This window comes from Clupea harengus, chromosome 11 (genome assembly GCF_900700415.2).
Source record: "Clupea harengus chromosome 11, Ch_v2.0.2, whole genome shotgun sequence".
In the NCBI taxonomy this organism is placed as follows: Eukaryota; Metazoa; Chordata; class Actinopteri; order Clupeiformes; family Clupeidae; genus Clupea; species Clupea harengus.
In genome coordinates this window covers 16,704,058-16,727,123 of record NC_045162.1, presented here as the reverse complement: position 1 = coordinate 16,727,123, position 23,066 = coordinate 16,704,058, and the positions used below count along the sequence as shown (strand labels likewise).

The 23,066-nt window shown below is 45.0% G+C and overlaps 1 protein-coding gene across 2 annotated transcripts in view; it reads left to right on the top strand.

The window, feature by feature from the left end:
- The window catches only part of cdk14 (cyclin-dependent kinase 14), a 164,909-nt gene extending 142,071 nt beyond the window's left edge, over positions 1-22,838 (top strand). For both annotated transcript variants that reach the window (XM_012838735.3, XM_031575760.2), the window contains one exon: positions 21,981-22,838. The gene's annotated coding sequence lies outside the window, so the exon portion shown is untranslated. The remainder of the gene's footprint in view (positions 1-21,980) is intronic.
- Positions 22,839-23,066: the final 228 nt, after the last annotated feature.

Here is a 23,066-nt window from a genome sequence, read left to right as displayed (position 1 = left end):
CAAAGAGACAGAGAGATGTGGCCTGAAATAGAATGGTATGTCTCTCTTAATTTCCTCTGTAAATTCAACCATTAAGCACACAATAAAATTGCCAGTGAGTGAGTAAGGCTTCAGCAGAGACAGAGACAGAGGGGTCCTTCTGGCATTCTGCTGTGTGTTGTCCTGTGTTTTGCCTGCTTGGGTCTCAGTGCAGCTGTCTCCACACATCAGAGTGTCGTCCCCGACCGCCAGAGTGGCTCTCCACAGCCATTTGTGCCTCTTCAGCCTGTTGTCTGGCCTCCTCAAGTACACTCCAGGCCAACAAAGCACAACGGCGCTGCTGCTGCTGCTACTGCTGCTGGTAGTGGTGATGGTGGTGGTGCTGCTGCTGCTGCTGCTGCTGGTGGTGATGGTGGTGATGGTGTGGCAGCAGTCGGCCTCTCAAGAGCAGCGGCCATTGGCTCATTCTGCTGCTGAAGACCAAGGCTAGTTTGGCTCCACTTAATCTGCTCCAGCAGGCTTGTTGTTATTGGCCAGCTACAGTTCAGGGATAGATATTACAACTCGGACAACTGTAAGGCTGTGACACATAAACTCTAATATACTGATATACTGTAATATGTATGTACTGCATGCATACATGTCTATCTCTGAATGATAGCACTCCACGCTCAAAGTATAACAAGAGTCCCTTTGCTGCCTCTGAGTGTGGTCATCTAGCCCACAGCAGTGTGGTCAGGACCTGTCTGTCTCCGACAGTCTCCCCCCCCAGGCCTCCTGGAGCACCCCCGCAGACGTCTGGCCCCCACTGAGCTACAGCTGCTTGATGGTCGGCCCGACCTCAGAGAGCTGTGTCTGGGGGAAAGCCGTGTGGTGCTGGGCCTCGGTAGCCTGGAGTACTTATGGCCACTACTAAACACTGTGCTGTAGCTTATGGCCACTACTAAACACTGTGCTGTAGCCTAGAGTACTTATGGCCACTACTAAACACTGTGCTGTAGCTTATGGCCACTACTAAACACTGTGCTGTAGCTTATGGCCACTACTAAACACTGTGCTGTAGCCTAGAGTACTTATGGCCACTACTAAACACTGTGCTGTAGCTTATGGCCACTACTAAACACTGTGCTGTAGCCTAGAGTACTTATGGCCACTACTAAACACTGTGCCAATGACCGTTTCTCTCTAGATCCTCTATTGCCTCTTACCTCTGTTGGTCTTTATGTAACTGTATGGGCTGTTCTTTGTGTTTATGTCCGTGTGTGTGTGTGTGTGTGTGTGTGTGTGTGTGTGTCTGTCTGTGCGTGCGTGTGTGTGTGTGTGTGTGTGTGTGTGTGTGTGTGTGTGTGTGTGTGTGTGTGTGTGTGTGTGTGTGTTTAAATAGCCCAGTCGAGGGACACCTTTTTTAGGTCTTTGTTGTATGTGTGTGTATGTGTGTGTGTGTGTGTGTGTGTGTGTGTGTGTGTGTGTGTGTGTGTGTGTGTGTGTGACCTGTAGCAATGCACTCAGTTCCATTGCACTCAGCTGCCACCACAGCCTCATTTTGGGCCTCTTATATAAAGACTCTGTTAGACTCTGTACTGTATGTGTTGGCCTCACACAACTCGTGTTTGGCTAACACACACACACACACACACACACACACACACACACACACACACACACAATAAGAACACATTTCCACTTTCTGCACACAAGCTTCTCTGCTATATCTGTCTGACACACACACACACAAACACACACACAACACTGTATTCAAACTTGAGATTAGCGTAAATAGCACGGATTGAATTTTCTGGACTGAATATAGCCAGAGACACAGTCTGTCTTTGTGTGAGATGTGACTCAGCCGCTGTTGCTTAGTGCTCAGATGACCTGTGTGTGGGACAGCGCTGCTCTAAGCGCCCATCACTGTCTGAGGCCAGAGGCCAGCAGAGAGCCCACCCAGCCCCACGCTTCACATCTCACTCTGTGTGTGTGTGTGTGTGTGTGTGTGTGTGTATGTGTGTGTGTGTGTGTGTGTGTGTGTGTGTGTGTGTGTGTGTGTGTGCGCCCATCACTATCTGAGGCCAGAGGCCAGCAGAGAGCCCACCCAGCCCCACGCTTCACATCTCACTGTGTGTGCTGGCAGGCCAAGGGTGAAAGTGGAATCTCTCCATGCAACCGTGCATATCAGCATGCATGTGTGAGTGCATATCAGCTTTGACTTTTACTGGTCTGTGTGATTGAGAACAGGTTTGTATGGCTGTGAACATACGTTTCACACACACACACACACACTTTCTTTGTCTTTGTCTATGTCTTTACTGTCCTGAGTGAAAGATCTCGCTGTCCTCCGTCGAATTCGTCGGATGCCCACGCTTGGTTCAAGTTAGCTTGTTCAGGAATAACAGACTTGTAGAAGACGGCTTAGCGAAAGAATGTGTTTTATTCAGTCACTAGCCACGGTCAGCTCGGCACAGCACGAGCATGCGCTAGGCACGTCTGCTCACGGCTTGTTCTCCTTGCTTCATCTTCTCCAACATTACAGAAAGTATTTCATCATTGCTAAAAGTAATGATATGATTAACACAAAAGAGCATGACTTGATTTTAGCCGTAGTCAAGTTGCTTCCCTCTTGCGCTCCACCAGAGATGGTTGTTCTGGGGCAATGCATTGTGTGCTGTGGGTGCCGTCAGTTCTCCATGTACCATGACTGCAGCAGCAGAAGGGAATGACAATACTTTTTGTGGTTTCTCACACAAAGTACGTTCCCCATCACGTGGCTCTGGATGTCTGCACACCACTCTGGCTCTCTGCACTGCTCTCGTCAATTTTGTACCGCACTGACTCTCAACTGGCCTAGCATTTACCTTAAATTCCAAAACCTTACAGAACATGCTTTCATGATCTCCTTCCTTGTTATATTTAAAATAAGCAGCATGTCTGCCTCTGCCCTGAGACCTGCATTCTCTTGCCCAATGGCCATAATCCCCACATTTACGGCATACATCATTTGTTTTCCTTCTGGAGCCACATCTGGGTTTGGGATGTTGAAATCTAGAAGAATGCCTCACATGTCTATCAGCACACCGAGCTGTTAGCGATCTCAACCTTATAGTTCCATCATTAACATCTGAGTCTACACTCAGGTTCTCTGGCTCACACTCAGTAATTAACATCGGCATTGTTCCGGAAGCGTCACTTTGTCCTTTCAGAGTGGCTAGCTCTGCCTTCAACTTAGCCAATACACTTTCAAGAGACGAAACTTTATCTCTCTCCAATCTCAGAATTCTCTCTGATTCTGCATTCTGATGTTCCCTCTGACAACGCATTAACTGATTTAGTGTGACAAGAGAAAGTGGGATTTTCTCTTTCACACGCATGAGTTTTCCAAAACAGCGTTTGACGTCGTCTAGACACCATAAATCATGTTCAATATTATACTTAAACTCAATTTTCCTTTCGGTCTCATCCAGTTTAAGACTACTATTCAACAAGCCTTGGATTGTCTCAATCATGGTTGCCTCGTCCACCTCCGGGACTCCTAAACCACCCTTCTCAGTGGTTGGGATATTTTTAGCCTGTTTCAAATTCTTCCTAAACATCTTTATATCAGACGAGTTACGCGCGCCGCGCTCCCAGCAATTTAAATGCTCTCTCTCTTCACAGATGTTGCACAAAATACCTTCGAGTAAAACTATGCCAACAACTGGTCGCTTGCTTATTTTAGTTTTAAATCAAACACCAAATCCCTAATAACTAAATAAAACAGAAGTTCTTCACTTCAACAAGCTCATAGGCTCTCGGACAACGGTCAGCTGGAACTACGAGTTTAAATCCCTTTGACGGCAATTCAAAAAACGAAACGCTATGATCAAAATTACCTATGCAACGCAACTCACCTTACTATAACCCATCCAATTTATTGCAATTATTACAGTTTACCCGGACAGCAAATCAAATCGCCCACTCTGATAAATTACTACCTTGCTATGCCACTTCTGTGCGCAAAAGCCATCGATATAATTATATAAACAAAATCCTTCCCGCAGTCAACGCTCGGTCAGTTTATAATACGATTTTGAAATCGTCTTTCACCCTGTAAGAAATTCAACACTGGAATTATTTCCATTCCGGACCTCAGTCCCAAGTAATTTATCAAACGTTTGTTCACAGCCTACACCGTTAGGTATGCTTTTCCGAAAAGGTAATATTACTAATAATAGATACCTTAAACAATACAATTCAACAAGGAACCTCAAAATGCTTACGATTGTGGAATCGTAACACGTACACACAATTGATCTGTCTCGGAAAAACAAAATCACTGTAGGCCCAGCTTTACATTCGTATTCCTGCTAACTGGCTCTAAATTCTTACACAGCAACTTTCTGTTCTTTTTTTCAGCGAAGTAAAAAATACAAATATTCTCTCACCGTATTTGTCCTTTGAACTTCTTGAAACTGGGTGGAAACACCAAATGAAAGATCTCGCTGTCCTCCGTCGAATTCGTCGGATGCCCACGCTTGGTTCAAGTTAGCTTGTTCAGGAATAACAGACTTGTAGAAGACGGCTTAGCGAAAGAATGTGTTTTATTCAGTCACTAGCCACGGTCAGCTCGGCACAGCACGAGCATGCGCTAGGCACGTCTGCTCACGGCTTGTTCTCCTTGCTTCATCTTCTCCAACATTACAGAAAGTACAGACATTTTATATTGCAGAATTAACATGAAGTGTAAAGGGGAGGGGATGGGTGTGTCTGGAGGTCAGAGGGCTATGGTCAGGTATGGCCATATAGATGCTAATGCCTTGTGGCCTCGACCACTCTGTCGTGTCTGTAGACAAAAGCCAGCTAATGTTTCTAGCTCCAAGACACACAAAAGGCAGGAACCATGTCTGATGGCTCATCAACATAGACAAAAGGCCAGTGGCCACCTCGATGGCTGTGACCTGGTGCTATGCAAACTAGCTTTTTTTCACACAACTTGTACACTGTGAAATTATGTGAAGTTATGACAAAACCACAGAAATCTAACAAGAGGCACAAGTGTCTTATTAGATTAGATTGGCCAAAGTGATGGCTTCTTCCTGGAGGGGAGAAACATGGGGAGATTAGTGCAACTTGTTTAGCCAGAGTAAATAGAAAAGTACATTCCACTGTTGTCTTATTTCTATTATATCAAAGGCATCAAGCTTGCTCTTCCCTCTGTGGGCTTAACCTGAGGCCCCATGGTAATCATCTATCTGTCTATCCATCCACTGAGACAATTTAGTTATTAACCCATCTCAGAAAAGTGATGTTTGTGATATTACAACAGTTACATTACTGAAATAAAGTGATGTTTGTGATATTACAACAGTTACTTTACTGAAATAAACGGATGTTTGTGATATTACAACAGTTACATTACTGAAATAAAGTGATGTTTGTGATATTTCAACAGTTACATTACTGAAATAAAGTGATGTTTGTGATATTTCAACAGTTACTTTACTGAAATAATGTCAAGGGCACATTGCCATTTCATAGCAAAAGGTCAGATATTAGTATGTCAATCACTAATGAAACCACAATCACAAGGTTGAAGGTTTGCCAGCTATAAAATAATGTTCTTTGACAGATCAGAAGTGATTATCTGTTAGCAATGCAAGAATTTTGGTTGGCGAGGTATTGAAGTCTTTGATGTTGTGATTTTACTGATAGTGTGAAGTGTTCATTCCTCTCCGTGTTGTCCTCTGATTTATCTTCCCACAAGCCAGCATTCTTGATTGGTCAATTGAAGCAATGTGTCGTGCTGATTGGCTCATTTTAGCTGGAGGTCAGTCTTACACTAAGCTCAGTAGGAGGTGGCGCTCAGACCAGCCCTCTGGACACCCAGCATCCAGCCTGTGCTCAATGGTCCCGCTTAGTCACCCAGCCAGTCAGCCAGTCAGGGGTCTGTGGTTTGATGTGTTGGCCAGGGGAGAGTGTTCCAGGCTGGGCAGCATGACAGCAGGATCTCTGGGGGACTGGAGCTAGAGGGTGGGCCGCAGGGTCCTGAGCATTCACCGTGCTGTCTTTGCAGCTTTGGCTTTTTCACTTTCTGTCAGGCACTGAAACAGACACCTCAGAATCCCTCTGTTTGTTTACAGCATGGCAAGCAGGTGGGTCTCTGACAGACCGCCGATGCCCTGAGGGGACAGAGCTTGCAGAGCTCTCACAGACCACAGTTTGATCATCACCTCTCACACACACACACACACACACACACACACACACACACACACACACACACAGAGCTCTCACAGACCACAGTTTGATCATCACCTCTCACACACATACACACACACACACACACAGACGCAAAGCTCTCACAGACCACAGTTTGATCATCACCTCTCTCTCACACACACACACACCTACACACACACATACACACACACACACACACACACACACACAGACGCAAAGCTCTCACAGACCACAGTTTCAGATCATCACCTCTCTCAAACACACACACACACACACACACACACACACACACACACACACACACAGAGCTCTTACAGACCACAGTTTGATCAGAGTCTGCACCATCAAATCACATCACACACACACACGTGCGCATGCACACACTGACACACGCACACACTTGCACGGACACACACGCACAAACGCACACACACTCATACACAATGACACACTCACGCACACAAACAACACAGATGTACTACCAGCCAGCGTAACACATGAAATCAGTACATTCAATATTAATGACTGCTCTTTACCTCACTGACCACGTGTTATCGTGGCCTGTTATCCATCATGCCATGTTGTTGTTGGAGGATCCAGATGTCCTGCTGTTCGTGTCAGTGACATGCCAGCCTGATAGGCCTGTGGGCTGAGAGCTGCATTTATATTTAGAGAGCGTGGGTGCATTTAGATACGCCAAGGCAAAGTTGACATTATGAATTACCCCTCACTGAGTCGAAGCCCTTCAAGTGCTGCCAACCTGGGCTTTAATGATTAGCTTGTACTTTTGCAGATGTGTGTGTGTGGGGGGGTTGAGGGGGGAGTTTTTGACTAGATATTGTGTATATACTTTTTTTTGCATGTATGCACAATTCTCTTTCTATCTATCTATCTATCTATCTATCTATCTATCTGTGTGTGTGTGTGTGTGTGTGTGTGTGTGTGTGTACTGGTTAGAGGAGGCGGGAGGACTCTCTTCATCCATCCACCACAGCTGCTTAACATATGTTTCACACACACACACACACAGTAGAGTGCATATCTATAAAACACACATATAAATCTAAGAGTGCATCGCCCATAAACATGGAAAATAACAGAAGGAATGAGAGAAAGAGAAAGACTCAATCAGAGAGAGAGAGAGTTAGAGTGAAAGAGTGTGTGAGAGAGAGAGTGTGTAACACAACACAACACAACACAACACAGAGAAGAAAGGGAAATCAGTTGGCTGTACTCTAACTGGCCCTGGGATTCCACTTCTGGTTAAGGAGCCTGAATGGATGTGTATGTACGTGCATGTGTGCATGTGTTTGCACATGTATGTTTGTGCGCGCGCACACACACATACACACACACACACACACACACACACACACACAAACACTCACACACACATACACACACAAACGGACTGACCAAATTTGCACAGTCCATGCAAAGAGGCAGCAGCAGTTGTGAGTAAGCTCTGTGTGGTTGCTGTCATCTGTATGCAATCTGATATTAGTAGATAAAAAGATGGCAGATATATATCTCTGTTCCTCCTTTCCCCTCTTGCAATCTCTCTCTCTCTCTCTCTCTCTCTCTCTCTCACACACACACACACACACATACACACAAACATGCGCACACACCCCCCCCCCACACACACACACACATATGTCTCTCCAATCCTCCTTTCTTCGTTTTTATTCTTGCCATGATAACACTCTAAGCAAACCAGAGTTTCATCACAGCAGTTTATCATTGGCTAGTAGAGACAAGTAAACAACGTGGCTCTCTTCCTGTCGACGTGGATCCTGCATGGAGGCGCTGTACAAACATCTGTCTGTCTGTCTGTCTGTCTGTCTGTCTGTCTGTCTGTCTGTCTCAACGCTCATACTCTAACCTCCCAGACACCAGTAGCTACCTTTGCCTTATTGAAAACAGTTCTCTGTTTGTAGCCTTGTCGGAGCCATGAGCGTTCTTCCTGAAGACTCTGCTCCATTTAAAGCCTCTCTCTTCTCCTCTATTTCTGCCTTACAACAGCTTGATTCCAGCCCCCCCTCTGCAGCACTTGCCCACAACCTTGCTTGATTAAACATAGAAGTGTATGTATAACACTCTATATAAGCTGTATGCAAGTTGTATGCTAATGGAATAGTTTACTCTAGTCGTGCTGCTGTATGCTTATAGACAGTGTTGTATAGTAACGAAGTAAAAAATACTTCGTTACTGTACTTAAGTTGTTTTTTTGGATATCTGTACTTTACTTTACTACTTATATTTCTGTTTACTTTTACTTTTACTTCGCTACATTTTGCAAAGAAAACTGATACTTTTACTCCGATACATTTCCCCTGAAACCTTCGTTACTCGTTACAAAATCAAATCATCTTTAGAAAAAAAAGAAAAACATGAGAGTGACGAGACCAACGTCGGGACTGTGGTAGAACACAGACTGTAAGCAGGTTTGGCGAATCAGTGGTCCTAGCGCACGTTAATGCGCTATTGACCGTTCGCAAAAGCCCCGTCCTCTTAGTTACTGCTGCTACGTCTTTTGAACTCGTTCATGCACTATACTGTCTGTCAGTGTCAGTGATTCTTTTTGGAGTAATAGCCTATCTCCGCGATATCCTCCAGATCAAGGCAAAATGGACTGCAATATGCAGTGGAAGGATATATCCAAAACATTAAGATCAACAACGGAGGGGACACAACAATAATCGAAGCAAAAGCAAACAGGTCTCAATCAAAAAATGAGAAACCCCACGACCTCCAGCACAACCTTAGACTAGTCATGTTCTTTCACCGATGGGTAAGACCTGTATATAATATTTCAAGCTAGCTAATAACCTACAAAGATTATTTATTCTTATTCTTAATTCCATATCTGGCGAGGTATCTAGCTAGCTAGCTAGGATGGTGTCAATCTACAGTACAGTAACGTAGCAGTGTGGAGCAAAATAGCTGCTAGTAACGTTATTGTTCAAGGGATGTGTGCATGTTGCTGAAAGTATTTCACAGTCACTGTACCGATAACTTGCTTGCTGATGTAATGCTATGGCTTTGTATCATATCACCAGGTTATTGCTCTCAGGTTGTGCCTTATGCATACCTTGGGATACTCAAGAGCCAATTCACAAAATGTTACAAAGATTAAAATTTAAAAAATTCATAATGGCTTTTTGGGACGTTTTGTTTGAAGATGAACAAAAAAAATGTCAGTTTCAAGTAATGACTGGGTTGTTACTTTCGGTGCTGCTTTAGTATTGCCTATTGTGTTAAAATTGTGTTCAAATAAGGCCCAGTTTATAAGTATGCTCATTCTAGTCAGAATAAACTTCATAATTCTCAAAATTCTGACCCTTTGCTTTTTTATTAACAGCATTTACTTTTACTTTCAATACTTAAGTACATTTAATATCAGAAAATTACTTTTGATACTTAAGTACAGTAAAGATCAGATACTTTAAGACTTTTACTCAAGTAGTATTCTAAAAGGTTACGTTTCCAGTAAGGTATCTTTACTTTTACTCAAGTATGGCTTTTGGGTACTTTATACACCACTGCTTATAGAATAGTTCATAGTTTAAGCTCAGAAGCAGGACAGTACAAGGTTTTTTTTGTCAAGGTTGTTGAAACATAGCATTTATATTATTAAAAGAATAACACACTTGAGCCCAGTGATATATAACGACTAAAATCTTATCTCTGGCTATAGTGTTTTCATGCTATACAACCAACTCTCTTGAAGTATTGCTTTTATAACTGGTTCTGGTAACTAAATGTATACATTTATGACCTGTTTACCAGCTTAACCCATTATTCGCCCCAAAACCACATGAACACATTCAATATCTGTTTCATGCTAGCGGTGTGCAAGAGTTGTGCATTTGGTTGTTTAATACAAGAGGTGGTTTGTTGCCTGTGCAGGCTGGCAGTGTGTCATGAGATCCTAATCTCTTCCTGCTCTGACACACTCTGTAGTTTTGGCGTATGAGCTGATCCTAGCATCTTACGTGAACATGAACAAGTTGTGGCTTGAATACTGAGCAAGGAAATGCGTATATGAACTCAGGATGCACTGTGTCCATTACACACACCTTTACACAGCCACACACACACACACACTTGCACATATGCATGTGGACACAAGCTAACAGTCACTGCATGTGTCAGTGTCAGAACTCTGCTAAACTCTATGCTTAAGGACATCCTGCCATAAACCCATCTGATTCATACATGGAATATATATTTATACATAAATACATATATACATACATAAATATATATATATATACGGACACACACACACACACACTCACACAGACTCTCTCTCACACACACACACACACACACACACACACTCACACAGACTCACACGTCAATCAACAAGACCCTTGCAGTAGCTGTTCTTGTCTACTTCTTCACCCTAGCAGTCAGCAGGTGCTCCCCTTAAAAACAAAGCCTCTGTTGAAGTGCAGATCTAGATCTAGGGCTCCACAGGGTGGCCCCAGGCATCAAAGCTCTCCACTCTCCGCTCTCCGGCCCCGATGGGCCCCAGAGTCACGGCCCCCTGGCCCCGGCCCCGCAAGTGAGCGAGTGAACGATTCTCTCGATGAGTTATGATCCTCTTCACGCCGCCGGCGTCGGGTAGTACCAGCGGCAGCCGAGCATGACGAGGGAGGGCCGGAGGTGGGGGCATCCGGCTGGGGCATGAAGGGGGCAGTTGGGGAGGGGGCTGATTGACTGAGGGTTCTTCAGCCCTCAATGAGCCTCTGTTATCAGCAGCCACACACAGGACTGATGCATGGTGCTGTATGTGTCACTTTCTTTCCTTCCCTTTTTCCTTCCTTCTTTCTTTCTTCCTATCTGTCTTATCTTTCTCTCTGTCTTTCTTTTACCCATTCATTTTCTCTTTGGTCCTCTCATACTCATGTCTATCTCATGTGCTCTCCACCTCTCTTTCTCTCTCTCTCTCTTCCTCCCTCCCTCTCTCTCCATTTCTCTTCTTTCTCTCACTCCTGAAGCCCCATGCAGACGAAGCCTAGTTTGCCTGAACCCGGGTTCATTTTTCACACATATCAACTTTTTAAATCGTGTGCACATGAACCCAGCGAATCCGATTGACTCAGCTGTAGTACATCCCCCACGCCTGTTGGTGGCGCTTTGGTGCTACAGACAACTGAAGAAAACGGAGAAGAAGACAGGAGCATGATATCAAAGTAACATATGACAGTAGTTGAGCTTGTCGCTACACAATGGTAGTCCTTTGGGGGATCGTAGTCCCTCACATTGTGCATGCGTCATTTTGCGACACTGTCGACTGCTGTCGACAGCGAAGCCGCGCGCGCATGCGTCACAACGACAGATCCGTTTTCAATCATGGAGAAAAGCGACGAAAGCCAGTTTTTTGAAAACATGACCATTTATTTAAAAACAAAGAAGATGTCACAGTGGACAAAACAGATGAGGTGGAGGATCAAAAAGTCTCTCCCCAGTTTCGTTTCATATGTTGACGTAGAGCCTTATGCTGTTAGCCGTTTACAACATAATTAAATATTACATTAAATATACCCACATTATGCGTTAAGACAAGCCCCATATGTTGACGTTTAAACCGTTTACAACATTATTAAATATTACGTTAAATAAACCTACATTATGCGTTAAGACAAGCCAGATATGTTGATGTTGATGTTGAGCCTTATGCCGTAAACCGTTTGTGTCTGAGCATGCGCAATGTGAGGGACTACGATCCCCCAAAGGACTACCATTGTGTAGCGACAGAGCTCCAACTAGCAACGTTTAGCTTAGCCGCATAGCCTACATTTAATCTGCACTGTAACACATTATGGTGGTTTATAAAATCAGTGGTAAGAGCAGACTGTAGGTTAAGCGAAAAATAATTATATTTGTTATTGATAATAAAGAGTTTAGAACAGTGCAACAAAGCAATGTGCAACATGACATGTCTGAGTTGTTTAAATGCCTGTGCTTTATGGAGATGCTGAGCTTGAGCACGAGAGACCACAATGCAAGTGCTGTGGATCCTGGATGTTTCATGGTTTACAATTGCTTCCAATTTCATGGTTTTATTACTAACAACAAATGTAGGCTATTGTTGAGGGCTTTGTCCTTCACGTACTGTAGGCTACCTCTGAAGTAACGTTAACGCTAGCTAGTAGCTATCGCTATCGTTGTCTGACAGGACTAAAGCTAACGTAACATTCATCTGTTTTGAAACTTCCGTCTATAATAAAAAATCTTTTCACGTCAGATTTGCTCATATAGGCTATTGCTGACACTTTTAAAAACTGGTTTTTGAAAAATGGTCTGATGCAAATAGATTAAACAGTGATAGATTAAAGTGTGGCTTGTTAATGTCATCCCTTTCCTAACAACAGATAGATAGATACATTTGTATTAATTAATAGGGGAGCAAGGTAATAGGAAGAATTAATTTTTTTAAACTGGAGAGCTGTTATAACTGGCTGCCAAACTCACTGCGCCATGGCAACCCATTCAGTTATTAACTAATGCCGGTTGTGTCCGTTGTTCTGGCTGGTCTAATGATGCGATCACGTGGGGCAATCCGATTAGGTACGCGGATAGCGTGCAGACGAACACCAACCGCAACCGGATTTCGAGGTTACTCACTTTGGACCCCCGATTCGAGGGAGTGCGGATACAGTCTGCGGATACAGTGCGTTCGTCTGCACGATAGGGCTATCCGGAGACGGGGTTCACCGGGTTCAGACAAACTAGAGTCTGTCTGCATTGGGCCTCAGTCTCCACCTTCATTTCCATTTCTCACCCATAATGGGGGAATTCCCCCTCTCAGCCCCTGAGCAGGAAGACATTAGGAGTGCGTGAGACCTGCAATGATTTAATCAGTTTTACAAGAGACCCCTCCTGTCAGACTGCAAGACCGCTATGACCCCCACACACACATACAAACACTCACACACTCTCACACACACACACCTCCGCCCTCCAGGCTAGTGGCCAAAAATAGTGCTTTAACCACAGCGCTTCCTGTTTAAGGGGCTGTGGGACTTTAAAAAGTCTGTATGCTTAATTGACTTCTCCCATCGCAGGCGCTTACACACACACGCACACACACACACACTGTGCTGACGTCAGAGGGGCCTCCCTGCTGACGTGCATTAGCACCCGAACATCAAAGGCTAAGTGGACCTGTGGGCCTGGCCAAGTGACTGTAATGTAGATCACATTAGTTCTGCAGACAGACCCAGGGGACTCATATGTACGGTTGCATTAACCCTGGTCACGTGCAAAGCTGGTGCTCATGACATTTCAAGCCGTATTTTATGAAGTTAGTGGGAATGACTATGGCTATCAATTTCTTGTGAAGCTAAATCGTTGGTAATAGTTTTTGTTGGATGATTCCAAATCTCCCCCTGTCCACCATCAACCCAGTGGTCGGAGTGGCAATAACACTTAGCATGTGGCTTGACACGGGCTAACATTAATTATGGGTCCTAACATTAGTAATGGGTCCTACCTGCTGAATAGTGCTGTGCTTAATGTGTGTGTAGCGACTGACACCTTCTTAGTGGATTGAGGAGGGGGGATAGCGGACAGTTCTGTCTTTGTTTGTGTCCACTGGCATAGAAAAAAAACAGGAGAGCATGGGGTTCAGCCTATCCAGTCTGAAGTATTAGGTAGGATCAATTGTGAAAGCAATTATGTGATCGGGTCAGTGGTTCCATGTCTCTGTAGAGTTTAATCTCACAAGTACTAGACTCACTCAAATCCTTTATTAAATCAGAGTTTTAAGGATTTCATGGTTTTTCCTTAACAGCTGGAGTCCATATAGGAATTTGCCGTCCACAGCTGACCATTTCATTCTCACAGTAGGGCGCAATAAACATCTCTCTCCCAGTGAGGTTTGTGCTTAAAAGTCGCACGAGTCAGCAGAACCATTTCTATCGCCACGTACGAGGTGTTACAGTAATCACCTTTTTGGCGGAACACTCGTTCGGAGCTCTTAGCTGTATGCAATCTGAAGCAGTGAAAGCCCCAGTGGGTGGAAGTCCCCAGAGCCAGCTAAGCTTCAATTATGTTGAAGTAGCATCAACAGAAGATGGAATTTCACACTGCTTGTACTTGCAGCGGGAGGTGTGGTAATTGTGAAGGTGTTATTGTCGGAATTATAGATGCACAGCGTGAGTGTGTGGGGCCTGTCAGCACCACTGAGTGCCAGAGTGACTGTGTGTGTGTGTGTGTGTGTGTGTGTGTGTGTGTGTGTGTGTGTGTGTGTGTGTGTGTGTGTGTGTGTGTGTGTGTGTGTGTGTGTGCTGTTTTTTGCATTTTATATATGTATTTGTACATATAGACATATAGTGTATGATAGAGATTCTGAGTATGTGTGTATCCATGTTTTGTGTGTGTGTGAACAGGCGTGTCGTGCTCCTTGCACAGGCAGGAATGTGTGTATAATGATTTGCACCTGCGGTGAGACAGCAGCTTCTCACCACTTCAGCACCTCTCCCAGCAGAGGCCAACCTCCCCTCACACTGGACCTAAACTAACATTCATAATCCACTAATACCCCTTCAGTGTGTGTGTGTGTGTTTGTCACTGTGTGTGTGTGTGTGTGTGTGTGTGTGTGTGTGTGTGTGTGTGTGTGTGTGTGTGTGTGTGTGTGTGTGTGTGTGTGTGTGTGATAGAAAGAGAGAGTTTTTGTGAATGTTGTGTGTTAGTGAGTGTGTTTGCATGAGTGTGTGTGTGTGTGTGTCAGAGAGCATAACTGGTGTTTGATAACAGCCAGAAAAGTGCTGACATGGGAGAAAGTTTACAGTGGGAGAGAGCCGGCAGATCAAGAGGAAATAGGAAACACATGGAGTTCGCTATAGCATACTATGCCTATGCTGTGTGTGTGTGTGTGTGTGTGTGTGTGTGTGTGTGTGTGTGTTTGTGTGTGTGAGACAGAGTGAGAGTGTGTGAGCATTAACAGTACCAACTACTGTTTTCAATCACACCTCCTGCCCAGACTGCTGAGTGAGATGTGTTTGATGATTATAAAAACAGTTACCACGCGAGTTAGCGGACTATGCGAACAGGACTAAGAAGCGTCTCTGAAGTCCAGTATTGTCATCTGAAGCCAGCCAGTGGTCTCATTCAGCAGGGTCAGGGTTAAAGCTGCCATTCTGAAGCCCTAAGCCATGAGCCGCGGTCTAAAACAACTTTCCCATGTAGCCGGCTGGGTGTGGGTCAGTGGGCAGTGATAGGCTGGAATCTGCACGGCTAGCTGCACGGCTAGCTGCAGGGCCTGGGTCGTCACTCCTGCTCTCTGTGTGTAGCAGTCACCAGCTAACTGCTACATAAACAAGTCCCCCCCCCCCCCCACATACACACACACACACACCGTCCGTCCCCCCCTCATTCTCTCTCTCCCCCTCTCTCTCTGTCTCCCACCCCTCTCCTGCCCTCAATCTCTTCTTTTTTTGCGTTTTGCTTTTATTTGTATCTGTCTATATCTTGTCTTTCTCTATGACTCGGATAGAATAAAAAATATTTTTAAAAAGTATGTACATAAGTGTGTGTGTGTGTGTGTGTTTGTGTGTGTGTGTGTGTGTGTGTGTGTGTGTGTGTGTGTGTGTGTGTGTGTGTGAGTGTGTGTGTTTATTTGTGTGTGATAACATAAGTCCATGTGTGTGCCTATTAGAAATGCATTGCAGTATTGCCCATCTAATAAAAACTAAACCCTAACATAATATAGTATAATAAATGCATCTAAAGCCAAGGTCAATGCTACGACCTGAGCATGTAAGGCAGCATAGATGTCAGCGCTGTGGCAGTGATATTTGCATGGCCCTCTGGCACCATAGACACCATGGACCCTTTAAAAGTACTCCTCCCCCTCATCTATTGAAGTAATAGTACATGACTCCATCTGTTCAGCACATCACAGCAGGTCTGTGGTCGTTGGGTAAATCACAGTGGGCAGTGAAGGTGAGCTGGGCTGGGGTTTGAAGAGCCCCCTCCTAGTCCAAGCGCACAGGGCTCTGCTAGTAATTAATACTGAAGGACCAGTGAGGACAGTTCCTTCTCCTCCTCCTCCTCCTCCTCCTCCTCCTCTCGTGAGACCCCCCCCCCTGGGAGAGGAAAAGAGCAAGTGGTGGAGAGATGGTGTGAGAGAAAGAAGAGAGCGAGAGGGGAGAGATGGGAAGGCTTGATACGCCAGTGCCATGTGTTGGCAGTGGATCGATACGGGGGTTGAGGATGAAGGGAACTGTAGTTTCTTCAGGGCACTCCTTTCTCAGAAGAGATGGATTGATTTTTTTCTTCCTTCTTTGTTTCACATTTTTATTGCTTCTTTTGTTCTCTAAAGGTGAGGGTGAGAAAGATCAGGACCTCTCCTCCTTGCTTCTTCTCTTCCTCTCCTCTTCTCCTCCTCTCCTCTTTCCTCTCTACCTCTCTTCTTCTCTCCCTCTCCTCCTCTCTTCCTTTCCTCTCCCCCTCTCCTAGTCTCCTCGTATCTTCTTCTCACCCTCTCCTCAGCTCTTCCTCTCTCCCTCTCTTCCTCTCCTCCTCTCCTCCCTTCCTCCTGCCCCCCTATTCACAAACAGGAAAGATAGATTTATTTTATTGAACCATAGGCACTGCAAGTTAAAGAAAAACTATGTGTTAAATGGGTATGTGAGTTGTGAATCACAGTTGACACAACAGTTGTATGAATGATGAACTGAGTATGTTCCCTTTGTGCATCTGTGCCTGGAGAAGTCCACACGAATAACTAGTGTCCTTCTCTGCTTGATGCAGCAAACTTCAAGTGATCAGTGTGAGTAAGTGAGTGAGTGTGAGTGAGTGAGTGAGTGAGTGTGTGTGTGTGTGTGTGTGTGTGTGTGTGTGTGTGTGTGTGTGTGTGTGTGTGTGTGTGTGTGTGTGTGTGTGTGTGTGTGTGTGTGTGTGTGTGTGTGTGTGTCGCTGGTGAGTGTCTGTGGCTCCTTAGAGCAGCAGTGATCCGTGGGAGTGGAGAGAGGTCATGGCACATGGTTGGGAAAAATAGCCCAAACAATGGCACCAGTTCCAGTTGCATCATGAACCTAATGCAACTAATGCTGGTGGTAGTTATTTTGTATGGAAGACTACTTCTTCATATGAAAATGAGCTCTCTGGTGTCAATTCCTGACCCTAAAAACCAGCCTACATCATCACCAACTCCAGTCCAGGCTGTAATGGATATTTCTGTGCGATTTAGTTTGGTTCTCATTAAGAATAGACCCCGTCCACCCTGGAGTGTTCTCAGCGGGACATTGTCAGCCATGACAGCAGGTGCTAGTCTGACACTCTCGCCATCGGCCTCCAAACTCTGGCTGCAATGATCAGGGAAACCGCAGAGGACAAACTAGTGTGTGTGTGTGTGTGTGTGTGTGTGTGTGTGTGTGTGTGTGTGTGTGAGTGTGTGCCAGATCTGACAAGGCAGGGGTCCTGCTCGGTGGCGTAGCGCTCATCGCTGGGATTAAAATAGCGATAGGTATGCCGCGGCGCCACGACCCTGCTCGGGTCTCCGTACCCATGGAAACCAAACAGGGCAGCGGTTGTAACCTGGCGTCACCGTGCTCCTAAAGGAACATTCTCTGATGCAAAGCACTCCTGAGCAATACTGCAAAGCACTATTTTTGGTTTATTTATTTATCTAGCATGTCATTATTTTCACATTTACTGATTTTTTTTCTTGCTTTAAAAAAAATGGAGATTAGAGTCGAGGGATTTGTTGAAAGCGGTTTGAAAAGGCCTTTGGTTTTCTTTTCTCAAAAGACAAGCACATAGCAACCAGTGGATGCATTCTAATTTGAAGGACAACTCACTCACTCACTCACACACACACACACACACACACACACACACACACACACACACACACACACACACACACATGCATATCGCATTCAGATGCATTCTCACTTACCCTCTCTCTCACACACACATAAAAAGACTTATTAAAACATCAGCCCCCTCCACGGCTGAGTGTGTTGGCTGAGTGCCGTTTAATGGCTCTCTGACTCACTTCATTACACGCTTTCAAATGTGACGAGCCCCCCCACAGCCCCAGGGTCAAAGGTCATGACCCACCAGCCCACAGAGGAGGAGCCCCACCCTCCCCCATCACTGGGCTTCAGTGAAACTACAGAGCAGCCCTTGTGTCTAATGCGAAGGGAACTGTCCTAAACACTTTTTACTTTTACCAACTTAAAATGAATGGGATGTGTGTGTGTGTGTGTGTGTGTGTGCGTTTCTGTAAGAGGGGGGGTATGAGAGTGTTATTATATCTGTGTTACTATTTGTTTGTAATTCTGTTTCTGTAGTACAACTTAAACAACTCCTTTTGATATTTAATGAAAATCTTTACCATCGCTCTGCAGTTTTAGAAGTTAGCAAAATTGCAGTAAAAAAAGAATAATGCAATTTTATCAAAGGACACAATGGGAACTGCTAGAGTTGCCACAGCAATACGCACTGTTTGAACATTGCCCCAGAGAGACTACCAGCTAGAGAACGTGTGTGTCTGGGAGCAACAGAAAAGAGAAAGTGTGTATACGTGTGTGTGTGTGTGTGTGTGTGTGTGTGTGTGTGTGTGTGTGTGTGTGTGTGTGTGTGTGAGTGTGTGTGTGTGTGTGTGTGTGTGTGTGTGTGTGTGTGTGTGTGTGTGTCTGTGTGTGTGTGTGTGTGTGAGTGTGTGTGTGTGTGTGTGTGTGTAAGCGAAAGACAGAGAGAGAGAGAGCAGGGAAACAGGGTTCTCAGCAAGAGATTGCCTCTCTGTGACACGCATATAAATCCAGATACATTTTCAGACTTTATGTAAATATTTTTTGTTCCAGTGAGAATTACAGAGCTTGTCTTCAGCCTTCTCTAATAACATTAACAACACTGAATTTATGTCTTCGTCTCCCTCTATTATAGGATCTGTTTTCAGTTAAATATTACATGTCAGTGGTAGTGCATGGGAGTGAATTATAATGCAGTCTACAGCTAGATGCAACCCTAACCTTAACCCAAGACTCAGTCTATAGCTAGATGTAAGCCTAACCTTAATCAAAGACTCAGTCTATAGCGTGATGCAAGACTCAGCCTTAGTGATGTGAGTAGTGGTCACCTCAACTATGACTCCGAAGCTAAAACCTCATAAACGACTCTCTCTCCCACACACACACGCGTGCGCTGACTCAATGTTAGTGTGTTAGCTTAATGTGCGACCGAATCCAAAGACAACAGCTGTCTTTATTGGGCACTGATACACTTTCTAAATCCTTTCTACAATTCCCACCCACCAGCTCCATCTGGTATGGAAAGGAGTGCTTGCTCAAACAGGCACACACACACACACACACACACACACACACTCAGTCAGACAAGGACACAGACAATACACACACATATCCAGTCATGCATGCATATACTGTCTCTTTTACTCTCTCTTTCTTTATCTGTCTTTCTCTCTCTCCCAGACACACACACACACACACACACACACACACACACACACACACACACACACACACACTCAGACAAGGACACAGAAAGGCACACATATATCCAGTCATGCACGTACATACTCTCTCTCTCTCTCTCTCTCTCTCTCTCTCTCTCTCTCTCTCTCTCTCTCTCTCTCACACACACACACACAGCCCTCTTTCTGTCTTTGATCCTGCCGAAGTGGAACTGTACATCTGTTGGTCCTAAATCAGACCTCAGAGACAACACATTCCTTTGTTGGCTTACACTGGATATGATACTGTAAAAGTGTGTGTGTATGTGTGTGTGTGTGTGTGTGTGTGTGTGTGTGTGTGTGTGTGTGTGTGTGTGTGTGTGTGTGTGCGTGTGTGTGTGTGTCAGAGAGAGAGAAAGAGAGAGAGAGAGAGAAATAGGTAGGGTGTTTGCAGTAAGTCCGGACACAGCCCATTAAAAGAGAGAGAGAGAGAAGGCAAGGCTCCCCATTCTTTCAATCTTTCTCTGTGCAGCTGTTCCCATAGACAGAGCTCAGTGGTCTCCACCTCTATAGACTCCCTCCACCCTTTGCCTCCTCTCTTCCAGACTAACTCTTCCCACAGGAGCCCTGCCCATTGATCTTAGTAGTATACGGACAGCACTGGCTCTAATCCAGGGCCTGCACTCTCTCTACAAAAAAAAGGCCTTTTCTTTGGCTAATCTCCATAGAGGAGCGATTGAATGTCCCATACTGAACCCTCATAAATGCTTTCCCAACATCCTCTCCCATGAAGTTGATGGCTTAATGACTTCAAAGCATGCTTCATGAGAAGGTTGGAAACACTGTAGGACCTTAAAGAGTTGTTTTGTAGTGAAAGTGCCCGTAAAAAGGTTTCACAAGTGTACTGGCCTGTAACCCTGATAGCCAAACGCGGCTAAACGTTGAGCCCTGGATCAGCCTGTTCCAAGTCAAACATTCAGGATTTCTACCAAAGGATTTTTGCATTACGTTTTTGTATACAGTATATATATTCTGTCCATCTATGGCCATCTTGGGCCTGGAGTATAATGTCAAAACAAGGGAATGGAAGAATCTTTCTTTGTGTTTCTTTCTTTCTTTCCAATCTATCCCTTCTCAAGGTTTTTTTTTTTTTTTTGCAGTATGTTAAAGTAGTAAGAAAACATTGTCTCATGTCCTCTGGTGTTTAGATTAGCCAGCCTTTGGAAGGCGCCAGCCAGAAACCCACCTCTCTGCTGGGGGTTGGGTCCCAAACACACCCCTCTCTGGGCGGACGGCAGGCCGGCCTTTTTGTGAGACAGAATGAGGCGGGTGTTTCTGTGTCCTTACCCAGCAGTCAGTGTCGGCGGCAGGGGGGGTGGGAGGGGAGGGGAGGGGACGGGAGTGTTCACTCTATCGTCTGATTTGCTGGAAAGCTCCTCACCCCGTCCGGGCCGTGAGTCCCAGGCTTATCCCCATAGGTGCCAAGATCTCAGACTCCTGGCAGTCAGCACAGCACAGCGCATCCGCTGGGGAGAAGACTCTCTTCAGAGCCAGGCTTTTATAGACAGGAGAGAGAGAGAAGGAGAAATATAGAGAGAGATGGAGAGAGAGGAGGGGGGATAGTTCATATTTGAAATATATTTCAGTGTTCATTTAGTGAGTTTGAGTAAGGGAGACAAAGAGAAAAACATAGGCTGGTGTGTGTGTGTGTGTGTGTGTGTGTGTGTGTGTGTGTGTGTGTGTGTGTGTGTGTGTGTGTGTGTGTGTGTGTGTGTGTGTGTGTGTGTGTTGAGGAGAGATAGAGAGAGAGAAAGTGAGAGGACGACAGAGATAGTGTGTGTGTGTGTGTTTGTGTGCGTGTGTAACTGAGTTAATGAGAGACTGTCAGAATGAATGACAGGGAGGGAGAAGAATGGAGGGATAAATGGCAAGAGGGAGGGAGGGGTATAGTGTGAAGAGGGAGGGAGATGGGGAGAGAGGGATAGAGGAAGAACACAGAGATGCTTGAATTATTTATTAGTGCAGTATGGTCACTGAGGGTGGTGGGTGTGGGGGGGGGGATTAGCAGAGTGACTAGCCAGCCAAACCTGCTGGTCTATCCTCTCCCTTCCTCCTCCTTCTGTTCACTCCTCTACATTCCTCCCTCTATCTCTTGCGTCTCCTCTCTCTGTCTCGATCTCTCTCTCTGTTCCTCTCCTCTGTCCCTCCCTCTCTCTCTCCATTCCTCTCCTATCCCTCCGCTCTGCCCTCTTGTCACTTCTGTTTTGGTTCATGTTTGTTGTGTGTCTCTTAATAACCTTAATAATCTTAACTAACCCTGTGTGTGTGTGTGTGTGTGTGTCTGTTGCAGGTGGAAGCTGACAGCAGACTGAAGGAGAGGAAGGAGAGTCAGAGAGAAGAGGAGACCAAAATGACCTCTCACCTATCTCTTAAGTTATTTTGTCCAAAAGTGTTATCTTCTAAGAGGTGTACTGTGTGCGTGTGTGTCAGTGCGTGTGTGTGTGAGAGTGAGAGAGAGAGAGAGAGAGAGAGAGAGGGTGTGTGTGAGTGTTTGCAAAAATGCGTGTATAAAAGTGAGCATGTTCCTTACACAAGTGTAAAGAACCTCATATTTGAGTTTTTCGTCAATAACTTTTTATTTTTTTGTTTACTTTTGAATGTTACATATATATACAGTATATATATTCACGTTTTGCTGATGTGTAAAGGGCAGCATTTAAAAATCATCGGAAAGACATTCAGAGGACTCTGACGCATACTGCTTGTGTATGTATTGACCTACGTATGAATGTATGTTAGTATGTATGATGGACCTGTACAGAACAACCACAATAATGTCTTGACTCTCACACTTAATTCTCACATTAAGTACCCTTGTTTCGTGCTGACATTAAGAAGAAGGAAAAAGCATTCTTGACTGCTCCATCCCACTGAACAAACACAACCACAACAATAATACCATTAGAATAATGACAATAGCACTGATGTAAAGAACAGTAATTGCTGTTGATAATAGTCCTTTGAGGTTCATCTCTGGTGTTGCAGATGCGGGTACTGCAGGATCAGTCTATAAGCAACAGGCACCGCCAGAGACACACAGCAAAGACACACCTGTCAGAGTGCATGTGCTATGAGACTGGGGTAGTCTTTGTGTGTGCATGTGTGTGTGTGTGTGTGTGTGTGTGTGTGTGTGTATGTGCACGTGTTTTCACGTGTGTGTGTGTGTGTGCATGTGTGTGTGTGTGTGTGTATGTGTGCATGTGTATCTGTGGGGTGTGTGTCTGTGTCCAACACATGCAATACACTCACAACAGTGCTAGAGTGTGTATAAAGTGGGGATCTATCAAGAAGATAAAGATGACTGACACCCGAGTGTAAAATTGACCCTGATGCATTTCCATTGTTTAATGAGTAGCTCTTTTTGGCCTTCGACAAT